At 40.1% G+C, this 20,232-nt stretch overlaps 1 long non-coding RNA gene across 1 annotated transcript in view; it reads left to right on the forward strand.

Moving 5' to 3' along the window:
- The window catches only part of LOC115948415, a 156,623-nt gene that overhangs the window by 78,635 nt on the left and 57,756 nt on the right, over positions 1–20,232 (forward strand). The window contains exon 2 of the long non-coding RNA XR_004082238.1: positions 18,672–18,772. This is a non-coding gene — a long non-coding RNA (uncharacterized LOC115948415). The remainder of the gene's footprint in view (positions 1–18,671; positions 18,773–20,232) is intronic.

Here is a 20,232-nt window from a genome sequence, read left to right on the forward strand (position 1 = left end):
ATTTGAAAAACAGGATTACACATCTTCACACCTAGCCCTGTGTAACCTTCAGCAACCAGGCTTGGAAAGTTGCTTAGGAATTACAATTTCTTAAGCTTTTCTCATACAGTTAAGAACTCTCTTCAAATCTCTTGAGGGCGAGGATTAGTCTTTTCCTGCCACCTTTGCTGCAAGCACTATGCGGAGTGAGGTGGGGGAAGAGATGGAAAATTCACCCTTTGTGTTCAGCATCACTGTCTCTGCTTCAGATGGATCCAGGTTTGCTCATTTGTGTCCCTGGGCTCGTGGATGACCAAACCTGACTAGAAAAACTGCTGCCTTTAGTGTCAGCGAGCTGCCTGGAGAAGTGAGGGTACTGCTCACGGGGGATTTCTGAGATTTGGGTGGCATCAGTCATGCTTTGCCCTCCCTACTGGTACTATCTGTTGTAGCACTTGGTCTGTGCCACATTGATAGGAAAGTGGTCCAGCCATTGCACAGCCTGCTGCTCCCACCCCCTCAGTGGTACTCAGTGTGGTTAATGCTACAGAAACTAGACTTTCAGTGTTTGATTTTTCTAATGATTTTTATTCAGTATTCATTTGCCCTTACTCTCAAACAAAACAGTTTCCAGGAGAACAAGTTAAACTGAGCCATTAAAAACCCTAATGTTAAGGCACCTGCTTGAATGTATCCAATTTTCAGAGGAACTGAGCCTCTGTGTTCCCCAAGAAACGCAGTTTTGAAGCAGTGAGGTCCCTGGGCAACACCAGTGCTCAGTAACTCCCCAAAATCAGGTCACTCTTAGTTGTATGCCTGGTTTAGTCATTGGATTTTGGCCTCGAATCTAACATGTGTGTGGAGATGAGTGGGGGAGGGGGGGGAAGCTGAGATATATTTTTTTTAAAACTTCTCAGCTGCTTTGCTTGGAAGCCACAGACTGCTCTTTGTAAGCATGCAGCTGTGGCTAGTCCATCACACAGAATTTTATTTTAGGATGAGACAAGCACCGAGTCAACGTCGCTCCTATTGTTACTTGTCTGTCGCCCTATGTTAGCAGAATTCAATGCATGCAGTGTTCACCAAGGAGATGTGGCATTAGAGATGCATATGCAGATGAAGGCTCTCCAGATGTGTTGCACTGAAAAGTTCAGGGCCTGGAGCACACAGCAGTTACTTTTTCTCCCCTTGGAATCTGTATAATTCGATGAGGCACCACAGACTCGATAATCTCAAAAGAAGTAATAGCCTTTGCCACAGCAGGTCACTCTCTGATGCAATGGGAGGAGACATCTTTGCAGTGCTGCGCCAGGAGTTATGCAATCTAAAATGTCAACTTGAAACATGTCCAAGCATTACTCAAGAAATAGCTGCAGCACTGAACACTCAGGTGCTAGAGATGCTTGGGTACTCTGAGAGTGTGGAAGCTCAGCAAAATTACTTTTGTTGTGCCTGAGAAAACAATGTCACTTGAAGAAATTGAGCTATTGAGAGATTCAATTTGCAAGGAAGGAGATGGAAATTACCTAATTGTTTCAATGTACTAGAAGAGGAATCTATTTCTTGGTAGAGAGAACTCTTTTCTTCTTGTAATTATGTTGTTAAGTCCCAAATCTCTCTTCAAGGAAGGATGCCATGGGTCTGTCTGGGATCAGTGAACTTTCTGCTCACTTCCCAATGTTATTGTGGGGTACATATGCCATCTTTCAAGAAGGATGTTGATGTGTGGGTTCTTGCAGCATTAATTTCGTGTCCTATCTTGCTTCCCAGTTTCACCTCATTAGCATACTCCATTGCAGGAACCAAGCATTGGAACTCTGTGTGAAGAATGATTCTGGGGTAAGATGTAGACTGTAGAGAGCCCAGATTTGATGCTCTCATAATATCAGTCTCAGTTTTGCAGCATAGGCATTTTCCTGGCTACAAAGGATTTGGCAGGCTAATGAAACTGCTCCATGGGGAAAAATGTTTTCGTGATACTTGCTTCTGTATACCAGATATTACAGCAACATTTCTCACTGGAGTAACTCTATTCAAATATTTCATCTAAGGCATTTGTTACCCTTCACCAGTTCTTTTGCAGGGTGCACAGAGCTACAGACAATATTGCATTGCTAGAGAGGAAGGCATGGACAAAAGTCACTGTAAAGTCAGCAAAAGCCAAGAATTAAAGAAATAATCCCAAGCTACGCTGGGTACAACTGGATCAGGAAACCAGAGGAAAAGCCTCAAAAAGCCTGGACTATGGAAGCCATTTAGGAGGTGCAATGGTGAACCCCAAATATGATGCAATGAATCTTAAAAATAGTCACTGATTGTGGCTGCTACTTCCTACGCTGCTACCTCATTCTTGGTAATAGCTGTAGCAGAAACCTACAGCTTTCCTTGGCTTATTCACAGAGAAATAAGGGAAAAGGGCTTCAGCCTACTCCTGACAGTCTTGCAGCCCAGAGAGTTGCCCATCTTTGGAGGAGGTCTGTGTAGTATTGTCTCACATTCAACAGCTCCTTTTCCAAGCTTATTTAAGAGCTTAAGGGAACTCAAGCAAATTAACTCAAACCATTTATTAAAGAGGATTTCTGGAGATGGTAGATGGTGGAGGAGGAAGACCATGCAGGATAGTTTATGCCATTCACAGATGGGTATGTGAATTGGTCTGTGCTGCTGCATGGTGTAGGACAGGCAGAGGGAGGTCTCCTAATGTTCTTCCAAAGCTCTGGTACAGGAACTTGGGTAATTAAACATGCCAGAGTAGAGTTAGGTTGCATCATTGGCTAACAGGTGCTCACCCACACAAATGACTGGAGAAGAATGTGAGTGGAAAAGACAGGTGAAAGCCACTAGCCCGTAAATGTGATGTGCCTCTTCTCCCATGATGAGTTACAAAGAGATGCACTACTTGGGGATTGGACTGCAGGAAACAGACTGGGAGATGCAGGGCTTTGTATAGAAGGACATAAAAAGACATGAAGTGACATTTAATTCCTTAACTTTTCTTAGCCCTTTTCATTATCCAAAGTGAACCTGAGAGATTCAAAACTCCGGTGGATACTTTTTTTGACTTTGCAATTCAGGGAGTGAATTACAAAGTAGATATAATAATACATATGATTTTTAATGCCAATTGATTGGCAACTCACAGTAGCTAAGCTTTTTGAACAGTTAGGCTGTAAATTCATTGTCTAAATTTGTTTTCAGAGACAGTCCCTGAGGTGATTAGAAACACGGGAATAAATTCATAGTTAGAATGACCTATTTGCAAATAATTTCTTTAAATTAAAAAATGGAGTTGATTTGAAGAGAAAACAAATCTCCTGTAGTGAATTATTTGCTCATATCTGTTTCTGAGGTTTCTCATCTCCTTCCATAGATTTCTAAGCCATTATGCATGAGTCACTAGCAATATGATGAAACAAGGGATTTGCATTAAATAAAAATTTCCTCCATCTTTTAAGGCACATTTCGTCGCTTCTGTGCTTCTATCTTTTCTCTCTACAGAAAATCAGAATAGAAAAAATATGTATAGACTATATACCTAATGATATCCTGTGAGGATGTTTTTTCCCACCAGACATCCATATTATTCATATTGTTATTTATGAAGCTGTTACTGATCAAGAGATTTTAAAATAATTTTTTTCATCCACAACATGTTTTAGGGACTTGTTTTGGAGAGTTTGCTTTCTACGGCAAGGTTCCTCATCAGCGGATGTTTATAAAAATGATAATGTGTGGTTTTTATTCTTTGACAAATTGTCTTGTTTTTTCATAGAAGACTGACAGTAACTCAGAATCCAGTTATCTGTTTATGCAGTTTTTAACTGCATTACTTTCATAATGATATGCTGTATGTGCTATGCATGGATCCAAAAATACAACAATACAATAAATTAGAGAAAGATGATGATTGATTTAAGAGACCTACTGTTTTTATCACACTCTGCTACTGGCATACCAGGAATGCGGTTTTAACGTTCCACTGCTATCAATATCTTTTAGATAAGCTTTAAATAACCACTGGAAAAACACTCTGGACAGTTTTATGAAGATAATAACAGCAATTAAATCATGATTCTTTGGGGAGAAACCCTTAGCAAACCACAGATGAAAATTCCTTCATGAGATCTCTTCAGCTGCATGTGCAGAGGCAGAGAAACCCACCACACGAGCAGGATCAATGGGGCCCCTTGTTGGGCTGCAGCTGGCATCACACCCCAGCAGGTGTGCAGGATTTGGGCCTCTGTCAGATTCCCGTGCTCCTGCCTGCCTCTTGCCCCATCCTTCTGGCAGCTGGAGAGGCTGCCCCGCTTCTCCCCCTGGCACCCGGCAGCTGTGCGAGGGCTGCAAGGAGCCCTGCTCCCCCTGCACACAAGGATTGCTCTTCATGGCAAAGGCAGAGCCTGGCTGCTGGGCATGGACAGTATCTCTGTGCCAAGTGCTCTGGGCTGGGCTTGGGAGTGCCCCTGTCTGTCCAGCCAAACAGTGTACAGATCTTCCCCAGGTACTGCCTTGCTGAGTGCCAGGGTGGGGTTTTTGCATAGTTTCTTTCACTCAGGGATGAATTCAAAGTCAAACAGCTAGAAATGCCCCACTGCAGTGGTCCACCACTTGTTTTCTGGTGGATTATGCTGGGCTTAAGGCAAAAGTGGCTCTGACCTGCAGTCTTGAGGATTCTGCAGTGGGATGCACAGCTTTGCAGGAGGCTTTTTCTTCACAAAATGTGAGGATGGGCACAGATGTTTAGTGCCTTTGGGTTTTCTCCCTCTATCCTCTTAGAAGGGTTGTCCCTACTCAAAGCTAATAGCAGCAAATATGTGGTGGTTCCACCCTAGTGACAGAGAATGGGCCACCCACAGGAGTCTGTGCTAGCACTGGCTAGCACAATGGCTGCGAGAGAGCAAACATCCCCTTAGCCATCACACACAATCCCAGTGGAAGAGTGTTGCTGTGAACTACAGGTGCTGCAAGTATCCTAAAATGCCTGTTGGACTAAGAGTGATGAGGCATGGTGGGATTCTGTCTTTGCCTGGGACTAACACCCTGAGCGCTTTACCTCTGGTGAGGTACTTGGCACTGCTCCTCCAGGCATGGGTGAGTCCTGTCATTTGCTCTTTATTCTCCCTAGGACAGCAGTGGAATAGGGATTCACCATCTGACTAATCCCCCAGATTTCTTAGTCTCTGCTATCCCTTGCAGCCGCAAGTTGAGTCCCAAGACCAATCTGCATTTCTGTTTGGAGTCTTCTAAATGTGAGTCCTGCTGGCAAAACTTAATGGCTCCTGTTGGCTTGGCACACCCTGGGCAGTAGCAGGTACCCCTTGGTGTTAAAGTCCTCCTGTTCTCTAGGATTTTATTGAGAGGTGCTGCCTATTCCAGCCAGCAGCCCGGGCTGCAGAGCACTTTCTCACTGCTGCCAGTCAGTAGCTAATGAATTTGATGGAGATTTGCACTGCAATTTGCACAGAGAGCAAGTATAATACCACTGGGAGTGGACCTCTGACTTTTCGTGCTCTGGACACTGCAGCCCCACAGAAACAGGGTGAGCAATGGCAAGTTGCAATCTTGTTTCAGGTGTGTAAAGAGAGTTTGTGAACCAGAAAAGCTTTGGTAGAGAAAGAGGAGAGAACATCATGAGCAGAGTGGGAATACCACAAAAGCATGACTAGCTTTTCCTGGTGGGTACAATTACCTAAGTCATTGCTTCATTTATATTCCTCCCATACCTAGCTGAGTGCTCACCACTTCATGGTGGCCTCCCAAATGTCCTAAAAGTTGTCACTTTGCTAGCTTCCTCCAGGAATAAATAACCCAAGCAGCTAACATGGATTTGTGGCTATCTGAGGACTGCTATTTTTATGGGAAAAAGCTGGGCATTATGCATGTAGACAGCGAGTCAGCAGTGAAGCCAAAGTGAGGAATAATGGTGCCTTTAGAGCTTCTTTTCCAAATGCCTGCCATTAGGGTTTTAAGTTCTGAAAGGAGCTTATTGCTTTCAGGCAGGACTGTTTTACCACAAGAAAATTGGAAAAAGGAGGAAGAAAGAAGAGGGAGGGGAGAGGAAAAAAGGGAGTCTTGTATTGTATAAAAACAATTGAGACAGTGGAAAGTGGAATTGGTTACTAATGATCTGTGGCTAAGAAAGCATTAAACACATTCAGACTCCAGCCTCTGTGATGATAATACTCAGTGGGTGAGAGGAAGGCAACGTGAATGTCAGTGAAGTAGGGAAGAGCTCTAGTCCCGCTGCAGCGCGGTGCGACTGTCACCCCAGTTTCTGTGCTCAGCCTGAACCAGGCTGCCTCCTGCCCATTGGGTACCAGGGATGTGCTCCTACATCAGCGATCAGCAACTGCTCTCCTGGCTGCTCCTTGTGGGAAAGCAAACAAACAAGCTTCTGTCTGATGTCTGTCCGTTTCCTCTGGAGTCCTGCCGAGACTTCATTTGAAAGTGGCTTGTGAGGAGCCTCATTACAGCAGGGAGGAGTAGGTGTTACTACTGCAGGAGCTGCTGGATGAAATTCTATGGCTTGTGTTTCACAGGGGGTCAGGCTATGTGATTGTTGTAGCAGTTCTTGCTGCCCTTAAGATCCACGTCCTTGTCTGCTTTAGCAGGGCTGGCTTACAGCCTAGGGGCTGTTACACAGGGGTTTTTGTGAAATGCTGATGTTTTGGTCATCCTGCTGCCTGTGACTTTAATTTATGCTGCTCAGAAGAGTCTGTCTTATGTACTGGGTTCATATGAACTGCTTTATTTAAATATTTTTTTAAAATATTTGTGATGACAATACTTTTGCGGCCACAGCCTCTGTGGACACAGAACATCTGTGACACGGATCTTTGCATTTCATGCCTGTGGGACATGTTCCTCATCCTCTCAGTAGACCCCTTGCCCTGTGCAGCTCTTCTGAGTGGTGTGTCCTGAGAGTGTCCCTGCCCTATCCCAGTGTCCCTGCACTGCTCACCCCTGCAGCCAACAGCAGGGCAGTGGGAAGTGCAATCTTTCTGAGGTCTTTATGTTTCCTGCCTGCAAATGTGTCAGTCAGCAGTGAGGAAGGCGAAGGCAGGTGTGTTTGCTTTCCCAGCTCTGCAGACAGGCATGGCTGCCCTGGAGTTGCACAGGGATAAGTGCAAAATCTGGCACACAATCCCATGTCAGCCACTGCATCCTCAGGTAGGGGAAAAACTCATGAATAGATCCCAGTAACACTTCACAGTTCACACAGTGAGGTGCTGCCAGACAAACAGGTTTTGTGTCAAAACCTCAATCCTGTCCCAAAAACTGAGAACATCTGGATGATTTCCCGACAAGGGCTCAACCCTGCAAGATGGCCAGGCTGGCTGTATTTCATGAGCCAAAAGTGAAAGAATACAGTGGCTAGGTAACCAGGTTCCATTTGGAGATTCTCATTTTATTATTTTGCTAAAATATCCTCTAGTTTGATGACTTCAGTCACAGGCTGCCTTGTTTATTTGCTCTGCTGCTAAACTGTGATTTCTGAAATCACTCCCTGTTGGGCCTTTTATAATTCTCAGCTTCCCTAATAACCTTAATTTTCTGTCACAATTTTCTTTTCCAGTGTTAACACCTGCTATTTTATTCCTCTTTGTAAACTGGAAACTCTTATGGCAAGTCTCTCTTCAGTAAAGTGGTTATGGTGAACTGACATATCCTAATAAAATCCTGTGTTCATATGGAGCTCAGATACTGAGGAAATTTGAAAGGTTTGTGAAACACTTTTCTATTAAAACAATGAAAAATCATTCATCTTCAGTAATATTGTATAGGAAAATTAACAGTAAAAAAATGGTATGGTCATTCCAAGTCAGACTACAGCTTTTGACTTTTCTTGTATATCTGAATTATTAAGGAAGAAAAGAAAGAATCCATTATATACAATTTTAAATGTAATTAATATAAAAATTATTTATATTTTTTTTACTGTGGTAAATAATACAACTGCATGACCCAGTAGACAGTGGCCCACTAGGAAAGCACTTTTGCTGGGAAATCTTCTTTTGCTGTCTCAGATATGTGAGGCCTAGCTGTGCTAGTTCTCACCATCACACCAGAACAAAAATTAGGTTTCCTTTAGCAGACCTGAAATTTTTTGTGTTGCAGATAAAACCAACCTCAGCTTATGTACCATACTATGTTTCTGCACGAAATTGTCACCATCTTGGTCTCATTTGCTCCCGTTTAAATGTAATGAAAATGCCTGACAGTTACAGGCATCACTCAGTTTACAGTGAGGATGCATCAGTCAAAGCTGGCTCCCAAGATGGAAAACTGCATCAGTGTAAATCTTGGCATGACGTCAGTGGCATGACTCTGGATTTTCATCAGTGGATGTTAGAGGGTATTTCCTTCTTTAGAGAGTTGTTCCAGTCTTCTACAGAAGGGCAGTCCCATGGGGCACTTGTTTAACTTCTTTTGCTAGCTCTGAGGGAGGAAAATTATTTCCTTTAGACAGGGATTTTATCTGGAGTGGATTCCCTCTTCCAGTTGTTTTGTATCATAACCAGTAGAGGAAGAGACTTTCCATAACATCTTCCATAATAGAAAGATGATACAAGAAACTGGAGTGCAGAGGATAATGCAAAAACAAGACATTATGAAAGTAGTCTTTGTCCAGGATGAAAGTTGCTGCTCTCCAAGCAGGCATCCTGGAAATAGCTATTTTCAGCAAAGTTCAAATACTCTTACTTCATGTGCCTTTTCTTCATGTTCACAGGTCCATCACTGATGTGCATGCATTGCTTGTGATATAAGAATTTACAATGATTTATGGCTCATCTTTTTATCATTTGTTTCTACCTTTGCTATTCCTGTTCTAAAATGAGGGCAGTATGTTATGATGACTTTGAATTTGTGCAAAGAGGGAACAGGAAGCTGTGACTGGTCTAGTGCATTGCTCAAGTGAATTTCCTGATTACAAACTGACTCCTAAGAGTGTAATTAACCCAGTCATGCTGAATGTGTACAATTAATTATTTGTACCAGTATACCCAGGAAGTCCAATTCAAGGACTGTGATACAGATAGATACAGAGCAATATGAAGTCCTTGCTCTACAAAGCAAACTCTTTGGATATCAAACAAGATATGCTAAGTAGTACAGATCCCTGTTCTGAGGTCATATCTTTTTATTTAAGTTTAGCTCTTACAAGCTTTATTTGACACTTTCTGCTCCTTTCAGTGGATGGACAGTGAACAGTCATTTCCTATCCACTGACTTCACACCATCACGAGTTTTCAGAACTCGTGTAAACCACACCATAGCTTATCATATTTGGTCCTTCTCTGAGCTTTAGCCACCTCAGATATGTCCTTTGTGTCCTTTTGTTGAGATGAGGTGACCCTAACTGAAAAACATTCAAGATGTAGATGAACAGAATCAAAATTGTTTTTGTCTTGTTTTTTTTACTGGCATTTGAGTTGTTTTTTAACTGTTGCTGAGCAGAGCTGATGCTTTTGCAGAGCTGTCTATTGTAACCTTGAGCATCCGCTATTGAATGGTAATTGTCACCTCAGAGTCCATAATTTTATTTCACTGTGAAGGGTATTTGTTCTATTCTAAGTGCAGACCTTCTGTTTCACATGTTTTGGCCCTTTATTTGTCCCTGCAGATCTTTTCCACTTATGCTATGGCTGCTCCCATTGATGGGAGACTTTACCCAAAGAGTTGGAACATCCAGTTGTATTTTACTTGACTGTCTCCTCTGACCCATATGTTAATTAACTTCAAAAAACTCAGATTTTATAAGGCATAATGCTCCACTACAGAACTGACATTGGCTCTTCCATATAAGTTGCATTCAGACATATATTTGTCCTTTATCATAACCTTTACCAATTTGTGCACTAGAGTTACAGGCTTGCAGGTCTGTAGCTCTCCAGATCCTCACCAGTGTCACATTTGCTAACCCTCAGTGTTCAGTGCCTAAAAATCAACATGGGAGGTTAGGTACCGCTATCAGTGATACTGCTCTTACTTCCTTGAGCTTTCTCAAAACTCTTGATAACTATCTTCCCATCCAGACAACTCATTAACACTTGCGTTAGCATTACAACAGCCTTTCCACAGTCAGCTATGTTTCAGATAGATCCTGTGCAATATTGCCTGCATAAAAGGCTTCTAGTGAGGAAGTATCAGCTGTTCCTTCTACATGATCCTAGAAACATAGAATCATAGAATGATTTATGATTTAGACATTAGAGATCATCTAGTTCCAGCCCCACATGCCATGGGCAGAAACACATGTCACTAGAGCAGAATGTCCAGAGCCCCATCCAACCTGACCTTGTACACTTCCAGGAATGGGACATCCACAGCTTCTCTGGGTAACCTGCTTCAGTGCCTCACCACCCTCACAGCAAAGAATATTTTTCCAAAGTCTAATCTTAACCTGACATCTTTCAGTTTGAAGCCATTCCGCCTTGTCCTGTCATCGCATGCTCTTGCAAAAAGTCTCTCACCATCTTTCTTGTAGGCTCCCTTCAGGTATGGGAAGGCCACAGTGATGCAGGTATTCACTCTGCTTTTCTGCAGCAGAATTATACCCTGAGCATTCAGCCTGTCAGTGGGCTCCACAGACTGCCTGGCAGGCTTTTTGCTCTGATGTTGATGATTCCTGTGGAAGGGGAATTTAGTACTATGTTTGATTGCTCCAGCCAAATGTTCTTCAAACTTTTTTTTCCCCCTGGCCTGCCTAATTATATTTTTTGCATTTAATCTGCCAGGTTTTATGATCCTTTTTATTTTCTTCATTTGGATACAGCTTCTGCTTTTGAATGATGCTGTCTCAAGTCTAATAAACTCTTTTACTTCCCAAATCTTTAGCTCACTGCTCCATCACACCTGCTTTTTTTAATTGTTTCTCAAGTTTTTCCTAACAGACAGTGTGCACTGGAGCTCTGCTTTTAGTAGGATGTTCTTTGGTAATCCTTGCTTCTCTGGGTAACCTGCTTCAGTGCCTCACCACCCTCACAGCAAAGAATATTTTTCCAAAGTCTAATCTTAACCTGACATCTTTCAGTTTGAAGCCATTCCGCCTTGTCCTGTCATCGCATGCTCTTGCAAAAAGTCTCTCACCATCTTTCTTGTAGGCTCCCTTCAGGTGTGGGAAGGCCACAGTGATGCAGGTATTCACTCTGCTTTTCTGCAGCAGAATTATACCTTGAGCATTCAGCCTGTCAGTGGGCTCCACAGACTGCCTGGCAGGCTTTTTGCTCTGATGTTGATGATTCCTGTGGAAGGGGAATTTAGTACTATGTTTGATTGCTCCAGCCAAATGTTCTTCAAACTTTTTTTTCCCCCTGGCCTGCCTAATTATATTTTTTGCATTTAATCTGCCAGGTTTTATGATCCTTTTTATTTTCTTCATTTGGATACAGCTTCTGCTTTTGAATGATGCTGTCTCAAGTCTAATAAACTCTTTTACTTCCCAAATCTTTAGCTCACTGCTCCATCACACCTGCTTTTTTTAATTGTTTCTCAAGTTTTTCCTAACAGACAGTGTGCACTGGAGCTCTGCTTTTAGTAGGATGTTCTTTGGTAATCCTTGTGCTATCCATGAGGATTTTGCTCTCTCAGATAACTATTTTAGTTTCCTTTTAAACAATTTTCCTCCTTTTCACATACTTCAATTTCTTGAGGTTTAGCCCAGTTGTGGTGGCTTTTTGATCTTTGATGCTCTAAAGAGTATATTTGATCTAAGTATGTCGTGATCATTGCTTTTCAATGGTGGTTTTTCTATGAACATTTAAACCAGAACCTACATAGTCTTTACTGTCATGACACAAGATATGTTGAAATCCTGAGATGAAAAGGTTTTAAGGTGATAAGGAGACAGCTCAGGTACGTGTACCAGGGTCAAGGTGATTGATTTGAAGGTAAAAATGTAGGAGAGTTTTAGGAATATATTTTGAAGTATTCAACTGTTAATGGAAATTATCAGAGATCAGGAAGGAGGGTAGTGGTGTGGAGATGGAACGACTTAGGCTAAGATCACTGGAGAAACAGAGCTGGGCTCAGTAAGATACCATAGAGTAACTTCAGACAGTATTGAGAACAAGCAGAGGAGAGGAAATAATGGACCAGGAAAGTAATTTTTGGTAACAGCACTTAGAATGGATTTGAAGAGTAATCCAGGAATATTTTGGTCAGATGGTGTGGCATGAGGAGATAATGTGACCTTTCTCCATACTAATTTGTTCATGCAAACAAAGCTGCCTCTTTCAAGATGCTGTCAGCATCTTGAAGGCATTTGGAAAACCAGGCCCTGTCTTGAAGGAGTTCATATATTAAAAAAAGATTCAAATCTCAGAAAATGTTAATGGACTAATGCATGAGAGAAATTAAGGATTAGAAATTGTGAGTAGTGCTGATGGTCTTGAAAATATACAGAGTCCTGCAATGCTATATTACTTGTGCCACACTGCTTAGAAGATCCTCTAGGAAAATTAGCAGAAGAACCTCAGGTCAAAATTGTAGCAAAAGGCTAATCCTTCAATTAATCAAATCATTGCGGATGAAGTTTTTTTATGCAAAGGGAGCAGGTAATTTTGCATTACTGTTTTGCACATGTAGGCTTTATTCACTAAGGAAATGTAATCATCAGTCCAGGCAGTGCTTTTCTCCTTTCCTCCCAGCCACTAGCTTAGAAATAAATGTGTGCAGAATGGATGTGTGTGGTAGTAGCTATATTCTTTCCCCCTGATTTATTTGGTTCCATACACGCTGAATACATCAGGCATTTGTTTAAGTGTATCTTTCTAGGTAACTGTGGACTGGAGGAATATTGAACTTGGTATAATACGAATCTCTCAATAAATAAAAAGTCTCCCACTAAATCTCCCTTTATAAAGGCTGAGAAGAGAGATCTGTAGCATTCCACCTGCGTATGAATCGATTTCAATCAGCCTTTAGGAGGTTTCAGGCTGTGTTAGCTGTAGGATAGCACAGCACAGCAGCAAAACTGCCCTCACATCCCTTATTGACAGGTTTGTTATGAAACATGGAATATTTAGATTGAGGAGATTCATCCCAGTACTGCAGATGCCCAGCCCTATTATCTTCATTTCAAGTCTGCTCTAATGCTACCACAAGCACACCAGCTTCCCCATTGTATGCAACAGGACACTGACTTCTCCAGATAGGCCTTTCCTGCAAATGAATTAGCTCTTAAAGGCCAGGACACTGAGGGGGATATTTTCTGGTCACTTTTTCAAGGGCAATTTCTGTATCTAGGAAAATGGGCCAACTTTTCCATTTCAGAATCCTCTGATTCACATATGGGCAAGGTGAGAGGTTAGAGGCTTCATTGTTAATGAGTGAGGCAGCCTCTGATTTTTACACTAATTGAAGCATTTACATTTTTCAGCAGAACTAAAATGCAAAACTAACACATTCCTTGGAGATTTATAACCCCACAATAGATTCTCCTATCCTCTCTCCCTTAATTATCCCAAATTATCTGAACTCTCATGAAGAAGAAAGAAATTAATATTAATATTCCATTTAGAATATACTCTAAAATGCAGTAGAAAATGGAGGCAATAATAATGATAAAGAGGGTAGCTAAGATGATTTGGAATATATAATCTTTCTTCTCTTCATTGCAGCTTTCTTATACTAGAGTAAACCAGAAACACTCAGTCTTGCATTCATTTAGCAAAGCAATTTTTTTTTTTGCAGTAACCTCCAGTGTATGAGTAAAAGCTCAGTAAAATATTGTTTTGTCTGTTAAATGTAATATTTTGGCTCTGCACCTTGATCAGAAAAAAAATAGAGATAAAAGAAATTGGATAACTCTTTTTGAATAGTGTTTGTACATGGGGGGCAAATATACACGTGTGACTCATCACTGGAGAGTAGGCAGGAAAAACAACTAGAAGAAAAGAGCAGCTATAAACTGAGCACGAACTGAAGCAGAAATTATAGTTTAAGTTGAAAGAAAGGAGGAAATTACAGTCACCAGAAGAGGAAACAGTGGGGTCAAACTAATCAAAAACTGCAAATGTTGAATTTGTGTCTATGGACCACAAGTCAGAGAGAGAGAGTGTACTTGCATGAAATTGGCAGAGAGGTGCCACAGAGAAGGGTGGAAGTGGGAAAGGAAGAATCTCTCTTCATTGGGATGGTGAGACCAAAGTACCTGGTAAATGTCCAGCTGGCCACTGACTGCCCAGTGTTGTGAGTTAGAGGTTTGTAGTTGGCCTTTCCTGCTCTGAGGTGGTCGCCAGCTGCTGTGCCAAGATCCTTGCTCTCAGCTCCAGGACATTGACTACAGGGCTCCCACTGCCCTGGAAGTTTGCAGTTACAAGACCTGAGGGGAGGATTGGTTTAGTTTAGGTTTACAGGTGTTCTAAGATGGAAAACAGCCTTGAGAAATGGTCCTTGATGGTAGGATACCATTCACACGGAATGTAAAAGTATGCCCAAGTTCAGCTTTAAAATTGAGAGTGTATTATTTTCGTGAGTCCCACAACCACTTCTACATTTTATTCAGTGTGAATTTGTTCAGTGTATCCACTCACTGAGAGAAGTCAGGGACTTTCAAAGGACCCACCACTTGTGAAGATGTTGGCTTACATACACCTGCCTTGGTGTTGCACTGTGGGCTATGATTAAAACCATGTTATCCCATGAAGCAATGTTTGATTTCTTGGATAATATTTTGTGTCAAAATTGTAACTTTTAAAAGGTGGGAGGGATATGAAGTAACTGTACTCTCCTATGCTTATAGACACTTTTCTTCTTACTGTCTTAGTACAATGTTAGCAAGTTGCTGTAAGGGTAGAAGACATCAACTACAGTGAAGCCCATTTGCAAAGCTGTTGCATAGGGCATCACAGATTGGGCCTGAGGATGAATTGTGGGTGAAAAGATTGTCATATTAAAAAGAAACAAAACACTAACAATAGAGAATGATACTAAAAATAGTGAACAGACTTGAGCTCAGCTGTGAATTTGAAAACCCATTTTACTGTTTCTTTTTAGCTGGAAAATAGCCTTTACTGTTTTTGTAACAATTTGCCTGCTCTCTTTTGTTTGGTCAGCTTTCAGAGGCTCAAGATATGTTTGTGAGAAGTATTGAGGCATGGAGAAATGCATAGAAACTGGTCATGGTCAACATACAATCCAGTTGCTCAGGACTGTGCATGGCTGCACAGTGGTAGCGCTGTGTGTATGTACAGTTGTAGTGCAGCTGGGGGATACTGTGGGTTGGGTATTTTGGGTTCATTTTTTGTATAGAGCTTCTGTGAAAGAAACTTGTGTTTCTCAGCCTCTCCAACAAGACAAAATATTTGGGAAGGAACACTAGGTCCCAATGAAGTGTTGTTCTGTTCAATATAGCAACATTCAGTCTCAGGAAAAGCAATTTTGTGATCCTGCCTCCTTGGTTTTATTTAAAAGTCAGAAAAATAAAACCCAAATTGAACCAAAACTCATGGCTAAGGATGTTAGTAGTAGCTACAGGTTTTTGGTGTGAGTGTGTGTTTTGAATAGTTACTAGCAATATGTGACCTTTAAACATAATGGAATGGGGAAACTAGATTTTATTTCATTTAGTCAGATGTAACAATCAAGAACATTTGCAATCCACCACTGAGAAACAGTAATGTGATAGATAAAGCACTGGACTGGGGTTTTAATCTAGGCATTGTTGTAGAATTTCTATATAAATTTTTCCAAGAAAATTAACCAGAACACTTAGCCAGGACTTTACTATCTGTGAAATGAATATGATAATCCCACATTACCAACCTGTGACAAATCCATTAATATTACTTGTATTTACTAAACAGTTTCAGATTAATTTTTTCTCTTCTTCAATTATTTCAAAAAAATAACTTTAAAAAACCTGACTAAGGATATGAAAGCTATTACATTACATGACTAATATAAATTGACTGACACATTCTAGACAATTGAATGTCCCTGGATGAGAAATTAAAATAATTTGTTTAAATTATTGAACAACTGGTTGCCCAAACTATCATATGACCAAAGATATCTCTTACTGACTTCTTGATCACTGAAAATCTCTGAAGCAGTCATAAAAAATTATGCATCTTAGTTACATTCCTCATTAATTTTTTTTTCAGTGAATAAGAGATATGAGACTAAAATGACACAATTTTAGTAGTAAAACTGGAGTTTGATTTCCAAATATATTTTTTTATGCAGCAAAAATTTTATGGATTGTTTCCTTGTTCATCATTTAATGAGCAGCAAAATATTCTGCAAACTGCCACAGAAGAAAATAACACATACTAAAGGATGAAGAAGGAAATAGAACAGTACATGCTATAATTTGAACAAAATAAATACAAGGCATCTATGCACGCTTTTTATTGCATGCCTTTTTCTCTATTACTTTGGGTAGAAAGAAATGCTCTACATTTCTTCATGGGAATTAGGATAAGACACTGAATTCCAGATGCTACTTGGTACCTTTTCTTAATTTGGAAAAGCAAGAAATGTGGGAGTTTTCCAATCTTTTTTCCATTTCCTTACAGTTGTCTCCTGTACCTCACATATCAAATCTGCAGTGGTGCTCATTTGCTGGAAGAGTGCCACATGCGAGTGCATGATGGTCTGATGGTGAAAGACTTGCCTTCCTTCCCTTTTCTGGAGATCCCAAAGGCCACCTTTGTCTTACAGTCTCTTTACTATGGGTGTAACTAAAGTAAAGCACTTTGGGATGTTCAGCTGTATAAAAGTATTGCCATTGAAATGCAAGCTGTTTTTCTGCAGAAAAACACAAAAGGAAATAAAAACCTAAATAAACAGCAACAAAAAGCAAATGAAAAGGTTTCCAGGGATAAAACTGTGAACACTGTTAGATAAATAAAACATGAGGAAGAAGGGAAAATACTTCCGGAAAACAAATCAATAAGATTAAAAAAATATATTTGAGAAAGTTGACAGGCTTGCAGATATTTCTAGCTTACAAGGTATTTGCAGAGAGAAAATATGATGAATCAAGACACTATCATGAAAGTAAAAACCCTAAGTATTAAAATTTTAACTCTAACTTGTAGAGAGTCCAAACCTTTTTCCTCTGTGACATAAATTTGCACAGGCAGTAGAAGCTTCCAATTACAGAGTTTCTCCAGTATTTTACATCCTTTGAGATAGTGTTTGTCCTTTTGTAAAATGAGTGTGAGATTCTGTCCTTCCCAGTTTATGACTTCTACATGACACATTAGGAACTGGAATTATTTATAAAAACAGGAAAAAAAAGGTTAACAAGCTCATTGATGGATAGTCCTACTTATTCACTGCAAAAGGACACTTTTGCCATGGTGAAACAGTGACAGGACTTACCCTGAGTTGTCATTCAGCCATGGACTAGACCCTAAGTATTCAGTCTTTCAGATAAATGTCCTGATAACAAGGCTGTAGAAATACAGGTGAAATCATGTATTTTTTTTCCCTCTCTATTGATTCTAGTAGTTTGTGTCCAATGCAACAGAATAAGGAGCCACATGGAAGTCTCCTGTTCTGGGGCAGCACCCCAGCCCTCACATTGCTAAGTAGCAGTCCAAGAACAAGTATCACCATATCCAACTCCTCTTTGATCTTTTTGGAAAGGTAGCCTCTGTCTAAATCCAGGAACACTCACCTGCTCCTCCTTCCATCCAGGCTGTTTTAGGAAGTCATGTCTCTACCCCTTTATAACCTTCCTCATAAGAGGTTCCCATCCCCACATGATCTTCTAAGAGAACTTCTCTGTTGGGAAGGCTGTGTTTGAAGCAGGGCAGAGGCACATGTTGTCTTCTGGCTCCAGCTGTGCTGAGCAACTATTTTTTAAACTTTTTCTCAATTGAAAGTTTCTGGAAAGTAAGTGAAACTCTGACTAAAACAGTTTTGCTTTGCTAGAGATCTGATGTTTGCTATACAGATATTTTCCTGATAACTTAATAGCCCCACAAAAAAATCAATAAATGTTCTCTATTAGACTTCTTACTTTGTTTCAGTCTCCAATGATGGCTTCTCATCAAAATTCATGTTCTGAAGGTCGTGGGTTTGTGTTAGCTTTTATAGCTTTCCCATACCAGACCATATTAACTCCTGTTGTAATCTACCTCTCTTTACAAAATGTTCATGCTTCTCAGGTTTGGATTGTTATATGTTGACAGATAAGGAATAACAGAAGTGGGAATTATCTTTTAAATTTGTGGTTATCCTCTGCATTTTAGTTATTTGTGCTAAATTTTAGTTATTTCAGCTAAAATGTTTTAGCTAACATTTTAGTTATTATGCTAAAATGTTAGTTATTTATGCTAAAATGTCTCGATGGCATCAATTCGCTTTGTCTTAGAAGTATAATTTGATGAAAATTGGGTCTTCTCCCTGGTTTAAAGGATACATATCAATAAACATTTCCATGCCAGATGTACTTCAGAATGAAAAGTTTGACTATTTTTTAATGTTTTGCTTAAACTTACTCAGTTTGGGTAAACTGGCTCTCCTGACATTTGATAGTTTTCTTCAGTAATGCTGTGCACTCCCACTTTTTAGTGGATGTGTGCAATGGTTTAGGGAAGACTTGACAAATTCTGAATGTTAATTTTGCATTTCCCTTTTGTTTGGAGAAATAACCTGGTGTATTTGATTTCCTGAAACGTATATCTACATATTAAGAATACATGTCTCACACGGTTTCTTCTCTTCTGCCCTAGACTGAAATGCAATAGGAAGGTGGGAGAAGGCCTCATCTGAGTTGAAACTAAAGAGAAAAAAAGAAATGCACATGTACCATTAAAATCTGGATCCACAGAAGGTAGTTTTTTGGCAGCTTTATTTTTGTGGGTTTCTAACAGCTGTCGTATTTAATCTGATTGTGAATAAGGGGAGAAGATGTACTGCCATGAATGCTAGTGCATGGTCTGAGCTCCAGCTTTCTTTATTACTTCCATTATCACAGTGGATCTCCATTGGCCTGAATTGCTAACATCCTTATAGAAACGATAAGACTAAAATGGTTCTACCTGTCATTCACTGATGTGTGAATTGACAATCAAATGATTGATCAATTTCTCTGTGCTTCAATAGCTACTTTCATCCTGATTTGCTGTATAAAATGCAGCAATTTCAGCCAAGTTTTCTATGGGGCAGGTAAAGTAAATTAGGCAATTAGACATAATCTTAGATTTAAAAATTGAAAACCCATCAGCATCTCTGTCTTGCAAAGAAAATACATTTCAAAATCTGAAAATACAAAATCTTTTGTAAGGAAGAAATAGCTTCACTATAGAAAACTCCTGTAGTCCTGGCATTCTATGTGTGAATGGCTTTCATGAATTTCTAATATATTTTTCTTTTGTTCATTTTTTTCAAAAAAACTTTGGACTCTAGAAGCTTTTAAAAGGAGAAGTTTTTAAAGTGGAGCAATAGGAAGTGCTAAATATTTTATTAGTGATTTGCAATAACATGCTTTTCCTTTATTCCTTTAATAGAAAAAAATCATGACAGTTAGCAAAATGATGAGGATTAATGTATGAAAATGTATTGCATGGCAGCCTCTGAGTCATGTATTTATAAACAGTTTCTTTTAGAAAGAAAGTATGTCAAAATAGATTACAAGAATACTAGGAAATTATTGTAGTCAGATCAAACGGAATACACAGTCCGTGATTTTTTTCTGTAACGTCTGCTGCATCCTGACTGAGATCACCCAGTCTTCATCTGCTTCCCACTCTCACAGGAATGTCATGTTGCTTTTGTTCACCTCCTTGGTTTAAAACAGAGTAAAGTGAGTGACTATCTCAAGAGTTTAAGGTATGAAAAATGCTTCATGATTTAAGTGAGGTTTCATCCCAAATCACTTTTCAGTTTATTTAGTCCTTTTTGCTGTTGTTGGTGAACTGTGCCCTTCCTGGTCTACAGGTAATCATTCACTTTTGAACATTAATATTACCACAGTTGTATGTTCTACATAATCTGTCAAAACTAAGGAGCAATTAAGGGCCGCAGAAACAAACAAAAAAAAAACAACTCCATAACCAAACACCCAAATATAATGATAAAAACAGAGACAGAGACCATCAAAATAGAAAAGTTGAGGCAGACAAAAGCTGAGTAATAGTTTTGACAGGCTGACTGGAAGCCACTGTGCTTTAGGCTGTGAGGGCTTCATCCAAGTTTTACTGGTGGCTGTAGAATGGCTTCAGCAGGCTTTCATTCAAACCCAATTCAGCCAATTTATTGAATGATTTCTTCATTTTTGTCACACCAGTTTTG

This window comes from Geospiza fortis, unplaced genomic scaffold (genome assembly GCF_000277835.1).
Source record: "Geospiza fortis unplaced genomic scaffold, GeoFor_1.0 scaffold41, whole genome shotgun sequence".
NCBI classification, from domain to species: Eukaryota; Metazoa; Chordata; class Aves; order Passeriformes; family Thraupidae; genus Geospiza; species Geospiza fortis.